This window comes from Drosophila obscura, unplaced genomic scaffold (assembly GCF_018151105.1).
Source record: "Drosophila obscura isolate BZ-5 IFL unplaced genomic scaffold, ASM1815110v1 contig_150, whole genome shotgun sequence".
In the NCBI taxonomy this organism is placed as follows: Eukaryota; Metazoa; Arthropoda; class Insecta; order Diptera; family Drosophilidae; genus Drosophila; species Drosophila obscura.
Window position 1 is genome coordinate 10,014,884 of NW_024542736.1, and position 12,101 is coordinate 10,026,984.

A 12,101-nucleotide genomic window follows, 5' to 3' on the forward strand; every position below is an offset into this window, starting at 1 on the left:
AATCAGCAGAAGGTCACTGGTTTTTTTAATTTCTCGTTTTTTCAAGTTTCTCTTTGTATTTCGTTGCTCTCTTTGTTCGATCTAATTTCTCTCATTTTATGCCTCCACTTTCCGCCGCTAAAACGGCAGAAAGCCGTTAAATTCAAATCTGAGGTACCAGGCGAACAGAAATCAGCAGAAGGTCGTTTCGTTTAATTTCTCGTTTGTTTCTCTTTGTATTTCGTTGCTCTCTTTGTTCGATCTAATTTCTCTCATTTTCTGCCTCCACTTTCCGACGCTCAAACGGCAGAAAACTGTTAAATTCAAATCTGAGGTACCAGGCGAACAGCAATCAGCAGAAGGTCGCTGGTTTTTTTAATTTCTCGTTTTTTCTTGTTTCTCTTTGTATTTCGTTGCTCTCTTTGCTCGATCTACTTTCTCTCATTTTCTGCCTGCACTTTCCGCTGCTCAAACGGCAGAAAACTGTTAAATTCAAATCTGAGGTACCAGGCGAACAGCAATCAGCAGAAGGTCGCTGGTTTTTTTAATTTCTCGTTTTTTCTTGTTTCTCTTTGTATTTCGTTGCTCTCTTTGCTCGATCTAATTTCTCTCATTTTCTGCCTCCACTTTCCGCCGCTCAAACGGCAGAAAACCGTTAAATTCAAATCTGAGGTACCAGGCGAACAGCAATCAGCAGAAGGTCGCTGGTTTTTTTAATTTCTCGTTTTTTCTTGTTTCTCTTTGTATTTCGTTGCTCTCTTTTCTCCATCTCATTTCTCTCATTTTCTGCTTCCACTTTCCGCCGCTCAAACGGCAGAAAACCGTTAAATTCAAATCTGAGGTACCAGGCGAACAGCAATCAGCAGAAGGTCGCTGGTTTTTTTAATTTCTCGTTTTTTCTTGTTTCTCTTTGTATTTCGTTGCTCTCTTTGTTCGATCTAATTTCTCTCATTTTCTGCCTCCACTTTCCGCCGCTAAAACGGCAGAAAGCCGTTAAATTCAAATCTGAGGTACCAGGCGAACAGCAATCAGCAGAAGGTCGCTGGTTTTTTTAATTTCTCGTTTTTTCTTGTTTCTCTTTGTATTTCGTTGCTCTCTTTGCTCGATCTAATTTCTCTCATTTTCTGCCTCCACTTTCCGCCGCTCAAACGGCAGAAAACCGTTAAATTCAAATCTGAGGTACCAGGCGAACAGCAATCAGCAGAAGGTCGCTGGTTTTTTTAATTTCTCGTTTTTTCTTGTTTCTCTTTGTATTTCGTTGCTCTCTTTGCTCCATCTCATTTCTCTCATTTTCTGCCTCCACTTTCCGCCGCTCAAACGCCAGAAAACCGTTAAATTCAAATCTGAGGTACCAGGCGAACAGCAATCAGCAGAAGGTCACTGGTTTTTTTAATTTCTCGTTTTTTCTTGTTTCTCTTTGTATTTCGTTGCTCTCTTTGTTCGATCTAATTTCTCTCATTTTCTGCCTCCACTTTCAGCCGCTAAAACGGCAGAAAGCCGTTAAATTCAAATCTGAGGTACCAGGCGAACAGCAATCAGCAGAAGGTCGCTGGTTTTTTTAATTTCTAGCTTTTTCTTGTTTCTCTTTGTATTTCGTTGCTCTCTTTGCTCGATCTAATTTCTCTCATTTTCTGCCTCCACTTTCCGCCGCTCAAACGGCAGAAAACCGTTAAATTCAAATCTGAGGTACCAGGCGAACAGCAATCAGCAGAAGGTCGCTGGTCTTTTTAATTTCTCGTTTTTTCTTGCTTCTCTTTGTATTTCGTTGCTCTCTTTGCTCGATCTAATTTCTCTCATTTTCTGACTCCACTTTCCGCCGTTAAATTCAAATCTGAGATACCAGGCGAACAGAAATCAGCAGAAGGTCGCTGGTTTTTTTTGATTTCTCGTTTTTTCTTGTTTCTCTTTGTATTTCGTTGCTCTCTCTTTTCGATCTATTTTCTCTCATTTTTGCCTACACTTTCTACCGCTCAAATGGAAGAAAACCGTTAAATTCAAATCTGAGGTACCAGGCGAACAGCAATCAGCAGAAGGTCGCTGGTTTTTTTTTATTTTCTCGTTTTTTCTTGTTTCTCTTTGTATTTCGTTGCTCTCTTTCTTCGATCCAATTTCTTTCATTTTCTGCCTCCACTTTCCACCGCTCAAATGGCAGAAAACCGTTAAATTCAAATCTGAGATACCAGGCGAACAGCAATCAGCAGGAGGTCGCTGGTTTTTTTTTATTTTCTCGTTTTTTCTTGTTTCTCTTTGTATTTCGTTGCTTTCTCTTTTCGATCTATTTTCTCTCATTTTCTGCCTCCACTTTCCGCCGCTGAAACGGCAGAAAACCGTTAAATTTAAATCTGAGGTACCAGGCGAACAGCAATCAGCAGAAGGTCGCTGGTTTTTTTAATTTCTCGTTTTTCTTGTTTCTCTTTGTATTTCGTTGCTCTCTTTGTTCGATCTAATTTCTCTCATTTTCTGCCTCCACTTTCCGCCGCTCAAACGGCAGAAAACTGTTAAATTCAAATCTGAGGTACCAGGCGAACAGCAATCAGCAGAAGGTCGCTGGTTTTTTTAATTTCTCGTTTTTTCTTGTTTCTCTTTGTATTTCGTTGCTCTCTCTTTTCGATCTATTTTCTCTCATTTTTGCCTACACTTTCTACCGCTCAAATGGCAGAAAACCGTTAAATTCAAATCTGAGGTACCAGGCGAACAGCAATCAGCAGAAGGTCACTGGTTTTTTTAATTTCTCGTTTTTTCAAGTTTCTCTTTGTATTTCGTTGCTCTCTTTGTTCGATCTAATTTCTCTCATTTTATGCCTCCACTTTCCGCCGCTAAAACGGCAGAAAGCCGTTAAATTCAAATCTGAGGTACCAGGCGAACAGCAATCAGCAGAAGGTCGCTGGTTTTTTTAATTTCTAGCTTTTTCTTGTTTCTCTTTGTATTTCGTTGCTCTCTTTGCTCGATCTAATTTCTCTCATTTTCTGCCTCCACTTTCCGCCGCTCAAACGGCAGAAAACCGTTAAATTCAAATCTGAGGTACCAGGCGAACAGCAATCAGCAGAAGGTCGCTGGTCTTTTTAATTTCTCGTTTTTTCTTGTTTCTCTTTGTATTTCGTTGCTCTCTTTGCTCGATCTAATTTCTCTCATTTTCTGACTCCACTTTCCTCATGCCGTTAAATTCAAATCTGAGTACCAGGCGAACAGAAATCAGCAGAAGGTCGCTGGTTTTTTTTGATTTCTCGTTTTTTCTTGTTTCTCTTTGTATTTCGTTGCTCTCTCTTTTCGATCTATTTTCTCTCATTTTTGCCTACACTTTCTACCGCTCAAATGGAAGAAAACCGTTAAATTCAAATCTGAGGTACCAGGCGAACAGCAATCAGCAGAAGGTCACTGGTTTTTTTAATTTCTCGTTTTTTCAAGTTTCTCTTTGTATTTCGTTGCTCTCTTTGTTCGATCTAATTTCTCTCATTTTCTGCCTCCACTTTCCACCGCTAAAACGGCAGAAAGCCGTTAAATTCAAATCTGAGGTACCAGGCGAACAGAAATCAGCAGAAGGTCGCTGGTTTTTTTAATTTCTCGTTTTTTTTGTTTCTCTTTGTATTTCGTTGCTCTCTTTGTTCGATCTAATTTCTCTCATTTTCTGCCTCCACTTTCCACCGCTAAAACGGCAGAAAGCCGTTAAATTCAAATCTGAGGTACCAGGCGAACAGCAATCAGCAGAAGGTCGCTAGTTTTTTTAATATCTCATTTTTCTTGTTTCTCTTTGTAATTCGTTGCTCTCTTTGTTCGATCTAATTTCTCTAATTTTCTGCCTCCACTTTCCGCCGCTCAAACGGCAGAAAACTGTTAAATTCAAATCTGAGGTACCAGGCGAACAGCAATCAGCAGAAGGTCGCTGGTTTTTTTTAATTTCTAGCTTTTTCTTGTTTCTCTTTGTATTTCGTTGCTCTCTTTGCTCGATCTAATTTCTCTCATTTACTGCCCCCACTTTCCGCCTCTCAAATGGAAGAAACCGTCAAATTCAAATCTGAGGTACCAGGCGAACAGCAATCAGCAGAAGGTCGCTGGTTTTTTTAATTTCTCGTTTTTTCTTGTTTCTCTTTGTATTTCGTTGCTCTTTCTTCGATCCAATTTCTCTCATTTTCGGCCTCCACTTTCCTCCGCTCAAACGGCAGAAAACCCTTAAATTCAAATCTGAGGTACCAGGCGAACAGCAATCAGCAGAAGGTCGCTGGTTTTTTTTTATTTTCTCGTTTTTTCTTGTTTCTCTTTGTAATTCGTTGCTCTCTTTGTTCGATCTAATTTCTCTAATTTTCTGCCTCCACTTTCCGCCGCTCAAACGGCAGAAAACTGTTAAATTCAAATCTGAGGTACCAGGCGAACAGCAATCAGCAGAAGGTCGCTGGTTTTTTTAATTTCTCGTTTTTTCTTGTTTCTCTTTGTATTTCGTTGCTCTCTTTGCTCGATCTCATTTCTCTCATTTTCTGCCTCCACTTTCCGCCGCTCAAACGGCAGAAAACCGTTAAATTCAAATCTGAGGTACCAGGCGAACAGCAATCAGCAGAAGGTCGCTGGTTTTTTTAATTTCTCGTTCTTTCTTGTTTCTCTTTGTATTTCGTTGCTCTCTTTGTTCGATCTAATTTCTCTCATTTTCTGCCTCCACTTTCCGCCGCTAAAACGGCAGAAAGCCGTTAAATTCAAATCTGAGGTACCAGGCGAACAGCAATCAGCAGAAGGTCGCTGGTTTTTTTAATTTCTCGTTTTTTCTTGTTTCTCTTTGTATTTCGTTGCTCTCTTTGTTCGATCTATTTTCTCTCATTTTCTGCCTCCACTTTCCGCCGCTCAAATGGCAGAAAACCGTTAAATTCAAATCTGAGGTACCAGGCGAACAGCAATCAGCAGAAGGTCGCTGGTTTTTTTAATTTCTCGTTTTTTCTTGTTTCTCTTTGTATTTCGTTGCTCTCATTGCTCAATCTAATTTCGCTCATTTTCTGCCTGCACTTTCCGCCGCTCAAACGGCAGAAAACCGTTTAATTCAAATCTGAGGTACCAGGCGAACAGCAATCAGCAGAAGGTCGCTGGTTTTTTTAATTTCTCGTTTTTTCTTGTTTCTCTTTGTATTTCGTTGCTCTCTTTGTTCGATCTAATTTCTCTCATTTTCTGCCTCCACTTTCCGCCGCTCAAACGGCAGAAAACCGTTAAATTCAAATCTGAGGTACCAGGCGAACAGCAATCAGCAGAAGGTCGCTGGTTTTTTCTTGTTTCTCGTTTTTTCTTGTTTCTCTTTGTATTTCGTCGCTTTCTCTTTTCGATCTAATTTCTCTCATTTTCTGCCTCCACTTCCACTAATTCGGCGAAGCCGTTAAATTCAAATCTGAGGTACCAGGCGAACAGCAATCAGCAGAAGGTCGCTGGTTTTTTTGATTTCTCGTTTTTTCTTGTTTCTCTTTGTATTTCGTTGCTCTCTCTTTTCGATCTATTTTCTCTCATTTTTGCCTACACTTTCTACCGCTCAAATGGAAGAAAACCGTTAAATTCAAATATGAGGTACCAGGCGAACAGCAATCAGCAGAAGGTCGCTGGTTTTTTTTATTTCTCGTTTTTTCTTGTTTCTCTTTGTATTTCGTTGCTCTCTCTTTTCGATCTATTTTCTCTCATTTTTGCCTACACTTTCTACCGCTCAAATGGAAGAAACCGTCAAATTCAAATCTGAGGTACCAGGCGAACAGCAATCAGCAGAAGGTCGCTGGTTTTTTTTTATTTTCTCCTTTTTTTCTTGTTTCTCTTTGTATTTCGTTGCTCTTTCTTCGATCCAATTTCTCTCATTTTCGGCCTCCACTTTCCGCCGCTGAAACGGCAGAAAACCGTTAAATTTAAATCTGAGGTACCAGGCGAACAGCAATCAGCAGAAGGTCGCTGTTTTTTTTAATTTCTCGTTTTTTCTTGTTTCTCTTTGTATTTCGTTGCTCTCTTTGTTCGATCTAATTTCTCTCATTTTCTGCCTCCACTTTCCGCCGCTCAAACGGCAGAAAACTGTTAAATTCAAATCTGAGGTACCAGGCGAACAGCAATCAGCAGAAGGTCGCTGATTTTTTTTATTTTTCGGTTTTTCTTGTTTCTCTTTGTATTTCGTTGCTCTCTTTGTTCGATCTAATTTCTCTCATTTTATGCCTCCACTTTCCGCCGCTCAAACGGCAGAAAACTGTTAAATTCAAATCTGAGGTACCAGGCGAACAGCAATCAGCAGAAGGTCGCTGGTTTTTTTAATTTCTCGTTTTTCTTGTTTCTCTTTGTATTTCGTTGCTCTCTTTGTTCGATCTAATTTCTCTCATTTTCTGCCTCCACTTTCCGCCGCTCAAACGGCAGAAAACCGTTAAATTCAAATCTGAGGTACCAGGCGAACAGCAATCAGCAGAAGGTCACTGGTTTTTTTAATTTCTCGTTTTTTCTTGTTTCTCTTTGTATTTCGTTGCTCTCTTTGCTCGATCTAATTTTCTCTCATTTTCTGCCTCCACTTTCCGCCGCTCAAATGGCAGAAAACCGTTAAATTCAAATCTGAGATACCAGGCGAACAGCAATCAGCAGAAGGTCGCTGGTTTTTTTTAATTTCTCGTTTTTTCTTGTTTCTCTTTGTATTTCGTTGCTCTCTTTCTCGATTTCATTTCTCTCATTTTATGCCTCCACTTTCCGCCGCTCAAACGGCAGAAAACTGTTAAATTCAAATCTGAGGTACCAGGCGAACAGCAATCAGCAGAAGGTCGCTGGTTTTTTTAATTTCTCGTGTTTTCTTGTTTCTCTTTGTATTTCGTTGCTCTCTTTGTTCGATCTAATTTCTCTCATTTTCTGCCTCCACTTTCCGCCGCTATAACGGCAGAAAACCGTTAAATTCAAATCTGAGGTACCAGGCGAACAGCAATCAGCAGAAGGTCGCTGGTTTTTTTAATTTCTCGTTTTTTCTTGTTTCTCTTTGTATTTCGTTGCTCTCCTTGTTCGATCTAATTTCTCTCATTTTCTGCCTCCACTTTCCGCCGCTATAACGGCAGAAAACCGTTAAATTCAAATCTGAGGTACCAGGCGAACAGCAATCAGCAGAAGGTCACTGGTTTTTTTAATTTCTCGTTTTTTCAAGTTTCTCTTTGTATTTCGTTGCGCTCTTTGCTCGATCTAATTTCTCTCATTTTCTGCCTCCACTTTCCGCCGCTCAAACGGCAGAAAACTGTTAAATTCAAATCTGAGGTACCAGGCGAACAGCAATCAGCAGAAGGTCGCTGGTTTTTTTAATTTCTCGTTTTTTCTTGTTTCTCTTTGTATTTCGTTGCTCTCTTTGTTCGATCTAATTTCTCTCATTTTCTGCCTCCACTTTCCGCCGCTCAAACGGCAGAAAACTGTTAAATTCAAATCTGAGGTACCAGGCGAACAGCAATCAGCAGAAGGTCGCTGGTTTTTTTAATTTCTCGTTTTTTCTTGTTTCTCTTTGTATTTCGTTGCTCTCTTTGTTCGATCTAATTTCTCTCATTTTCTGCCTCCACTTTCCGCCGCTAAAACGGCAGAAAGCCGTTAAATTCAAATCTGAGGTACCAGGCGAACAGCAATCAGCAGAAGGTCGCTGGTTTGTTTAATTTCTCGTTTTTTCTTGTTTCTCTTTGTATTTTGTTGCTCTCTCTTTTCGATCTATTTTCTCTCATTTTTGCCTCCACTTTCCGCCGCTCAAATGGCAGAAAACCGTTAAATTCAAATCTGAGGTACCAGGCGAACAGCAATCAGCAGAAGGTCGCTGGTTTTTTTTAATTTCTCGTTTTTTCTTGTTTCTCTTTGTATTTCGTTGCTCTCTTTGTTCGATCCAATTTCTCTCATTTTCTGCCTCCACTTTCCACCGCTCAAATGGCAGAAAACCGTTAAATTCAAATCTGAGGTACCAGGCGAACAGCAATCAGCAGAAGGTCGCTGGTTTTTTTTAATTTCTCGTTTTTTCTTGTTTCTCTTTGTATTTCGTTGCTTCTCTTTTCGATCTATTTTCTCTCATTTTTGCCTCCAATTTCCGCCGCTCAAACGGCAGAAAACCGTTAAATTCAAATCTAAGGTACCAGGCGAACAGCAATCAGCAGAAGGTCGCTGGTTTTTTTTTATTTTCTCGTTTTTTCTTGTTTCTCTTTGTATTTCGTTGCTCTCTTTCTTCGATCCAATTTCTCTCATTTTCTGCCTCCACTTTCCACCGCTCAAATGGCAGAAAACCGTTAAATTCAAATCTGAGATACCAGGCGAACAGCAATCAGCAGAAGGTCGCTGGTTTTTTTTTATTTTCTCGTTTTTTCTTGTTTCTCTTTATATTTCGTTGCTTTCTCTTTTCGATCTATTTTCTCTCATTTTTTGCCTCCACTTTCCGCCGCTAAAACGGCAGAAAACCGTTAAATTTAAATCTGAGGTAGCAGGCGAACAGCAATCAGCAGAAGGTCGCTGTTTTTTTTTAATTTCTCGTGTTTTCTTGTTTCTCTTTGTATTTCGTTGCTCTCTTTGCTCGATCTAATTTCTCTCATTTTCTGCCTCCACTTTCCACCGCTAAAACGGCAGAAAGCCGTTAAATTCAAATCTGAGGTACCAGGCGAACAGCAATCAGCAGAAGGTCGCTGGTTTTTTTAATTTCTCGTTTTTTCTTGTTTCTCTTTGTATTTCGTTGCTCTCTTTGTTCGATCTAATTTCTCTCATTTTCTGCCTCCACTTTCCGCCGCTCAAACGGCAGAAAACCGTTAAATTCAAATCTGAGGTACCAGGCGAACAGCAATCAGCAGAAGGTCGCTGGTTTTTTTGATTTCTCGTTTTTTCTTGTTTCTCTTTGTATTTCGTTGCTCTCTCTTTTCGATCTAATTTCTCTCATTTTCTGCCTCCACTTTCCGCCGCTAAAACGGCAGAAAACCGTTAAATTCAAATCTGAGGTACCAGGCGAACAGCAATCAGCAGAAGGTTGCTGGTTTTTTTAATTTCTCGTTTTTTCTTGTTTCTCTTTGTATTTCGTTGCTCTCTTTGTTCGATCTAATTTCTCTCATTTTCTGCCTCCACTTTCCGCCGCTCAAACGGCAGAAAACTGTTAAATTCAAATCTGAGGTACCAGGGGAACAGCAATCAGCAGAAGGTCGCTGGTTTTTTTGATTTCTCGTTTTTTCTTGTTTCTCTTTGTATTTCGTTGCTCTCTTTGTTCGATCTAATTTCTCTCATTTTCTGCCTCCACTTTCCCCCCCTAAAACGGCAGAAAGCCGTTAAATTCAAATCTGAGGTACGGGCAAACAGCAATCAGCAGAAGGTCGCTGGTTTTTTTAATTTCTCGTTTTTTCTTGTTTCTCTTTGTATTTGCTGTTCGATCTAATTTCTCTCATTTTCTGCCTCCACTTTCCGCCGCTAAACGGCAGAAACCTTATTCAATTGGTCCAGCGAACAGCAATCAGCAGAAGGTCCTGGTTTTCTCGTTTTTCTTGTTTCTCTTTGTATTCGTTGCTTTCTCTTTTCGATCTATTTTCTCTCATTTTCTGCCTCCACTTTCCACCGCTAAAACGGCAGAAAACCATTAAATTTATATCTGAGGTACCAGGCAAACAGCAATCAGCAGAAGGTCGCTGGTTTTTTTAATTTCTCGTTTTTTCTTGTTTCTCTTTGTATTTCGTTGCTCTCTTTGCTCGATCTAATTTCTCTCATTTTCTGCTTCCACTTTCCGCCGCTCAAACGGCAGAAACCGTTAAATTAAAATCTAAGGTATCAGGCAAACAGCAATCAGCAGAAGGTCGCTGGTTTTTTTGATTTCTCGTTTTTTCTTGTTTCTCTTTGTATTTCGTTGCTCTCTCTTTTCGATCTATTTTCTCTCATTTTTGCCTACACTTTCTACCGCTCAAAAGGAAGAAACCGTTAAATTCAAATCTGAGTTACCAGGCGAACAGCAATCAGCAGAAGGTCGCTGGGTTTTTTTTATTTTCTCGTTTTTTCTTGTTTCTCTTTGTATTTCGTTGCTCTTTCTTCGATCCAATTTCTCTCATTTTCTGCCTCCACTTTCCACCGCTCAAACGGCAGAAAACCGTTAAGTTCGAATCTAGTACCAGGCAAACAGCAATCAGCAGAAGGTCACTGGTTTTTTTAATTTCTCGTTTGTTTCTCTTTGTATTTCGTTGCTCTCTTGTTCGATCTAATTTCTCTCATTTTCTGCCTCCACTTTCCGCCGCTCAAACGGCAGAAAACCGTTAATTCAAATTGAGATGCCAGGCGAACAGCAATCAGCAGAAGGTCACTGGTTTTTTTAATTTCTCGTTTTTTCTTGTTTCTCTTTGTATTTCGTTGCTCTCTTTGTTCGATCTAATTTCTCTCATTTTCTGCCTCCACTTTCCGCCGCTCAAACGGCAGAAAACTGTTAAATTCAAATCTGAGATACCAGGCGAACAGCAATCAGCAGAAGGTCGCTGGTTTTTTTTTATTTTCTCGTTTTTTCTTGTTTCTCTTTGTATTTCGTTGCTCTCCTTGTTCGATCTAATTTCTCTCATTTTCTGCCTCCACTTCCGCCGCTAAAACGGCAGAAAACCGTTAAATTCAAATCTGAGGACCAGGCGAACAGCAATCAGCAGAAGGTCGCTGGTTTTTTTTTATTTTCTCGTTTTTCTTGTTTCTCTTTGTATTTCGTTGCTCTCCTTGTTCGATCTAATTTCTCTCATTTTCTGCCTCCACTTTCCACCGCTCGAACAGCAGAAAACCGTTAAATTCAAATCTAAGGTGCAGGCAAACAGCAATCAGCAGAAGGTCACTGGTTTTTTTTTAATTTCTCGTTTTTTCTTGTTTCTCTTTGTATTTCGTTGCTCTCTTTGTTCGATCTAATTCTCTCTCATTTTCTGCCTCCACTTCTCCGCTCAAACCGCTAGAACACCGGTCTTTAAATTCAAATCTGAGAGTACCAGGCGAACAGCAATCAGCAGAAGGTCGCTGGTTTTTTTTTATTTTCTCGTTTTTCTTTTCTTTGTATTTCGTTGCTCTCCTTGTTCAATCTAGTTTCTCTCATTTTCTGCCATTTCCGCCGCTCAAACGGCAGAAAACCGTTAAATTCAAATATAAAGGTCCAGGCAAACAGCAATCAGCAGAAGGTCGCTGGTTTTTTTAATTTCTCGTTTTTTCTTGTTTATCGAACAGAGAGCAACGAAAATACGAAGAAGAAAACAAGAAAAAACAAGAAATTAAAAAAAGCCACAAGGTCAAAGAATTAAATCAAAGAAGAGCAACAAAAATGCAAAGAGAACGAAGAAACAAAACAAAGAATGCTATTCGCTGGTACTGCAATTGAAATTAGTGACTATTGCCGTGAGCGGTAGAAAGTATTGGCAAAAGAAGAAATTAGATCGAACAAGAGCAACAACTCAAAACGACGGGTAATTTCATCGTATTCTACGTTGAGCGATCCAAAGCGCTCCAGCAAAATGAAGTTGAATCGAAGAAGGCAACGAGCTGCAAAGAAGCAAAGAAGCTCGAAGCGATCTTGTGCTCATGTTGCTTCAACGAGTTTACCATTTGAGCAGCGGAAAGTGAACGAAAGAAGAAATCAAAGAAAAAACGCAAGAAACAATAAAAAAAACCAGCGACCTTCTGCTGATTGCTGTTCGCCTGGTACCTCAGATTTGAATTTAACGGTTTTCTGCCGTTTGAGCGGCGGAAAGTGGAGGCAGAAAATGAGAGAAATTAGATCGAGCAAAGAGAGCAACGAAATACAAAGAGAAACAAGAAAAAACGAGAAATTAAAAAAACCAGCGACCTTCTGCTGATTGCTGTTCGCCTGGTACCTCAGATTTGAATTTAACGGTTTTCTGCCGTTTGAGCGGCGGAAAGTGGAGGCAGAAAATGAGAGAAATTAGATCGAGCAAAGAGAGCAACGAAATACAAAGAGAAACAAGAAAAAACGAGAAATTAAAAAAACCAGCGACCTTCTGCTGATTGCTGTTCGCCTGGTACCTCAGATTTGAATTTAACGGTTTTCTGCGTTTGAGCGGCGGAAAGTGGAGGCAGAAAATGAGAGAAATTAGATCGAACAAAGAGAGCAACGAAATACAAAGAGAAACAAGAAAAAACGAGAAATTAAAAAAACCAGCGACCTTCTGCTGATTGCTGTTCGCCTGGTACCT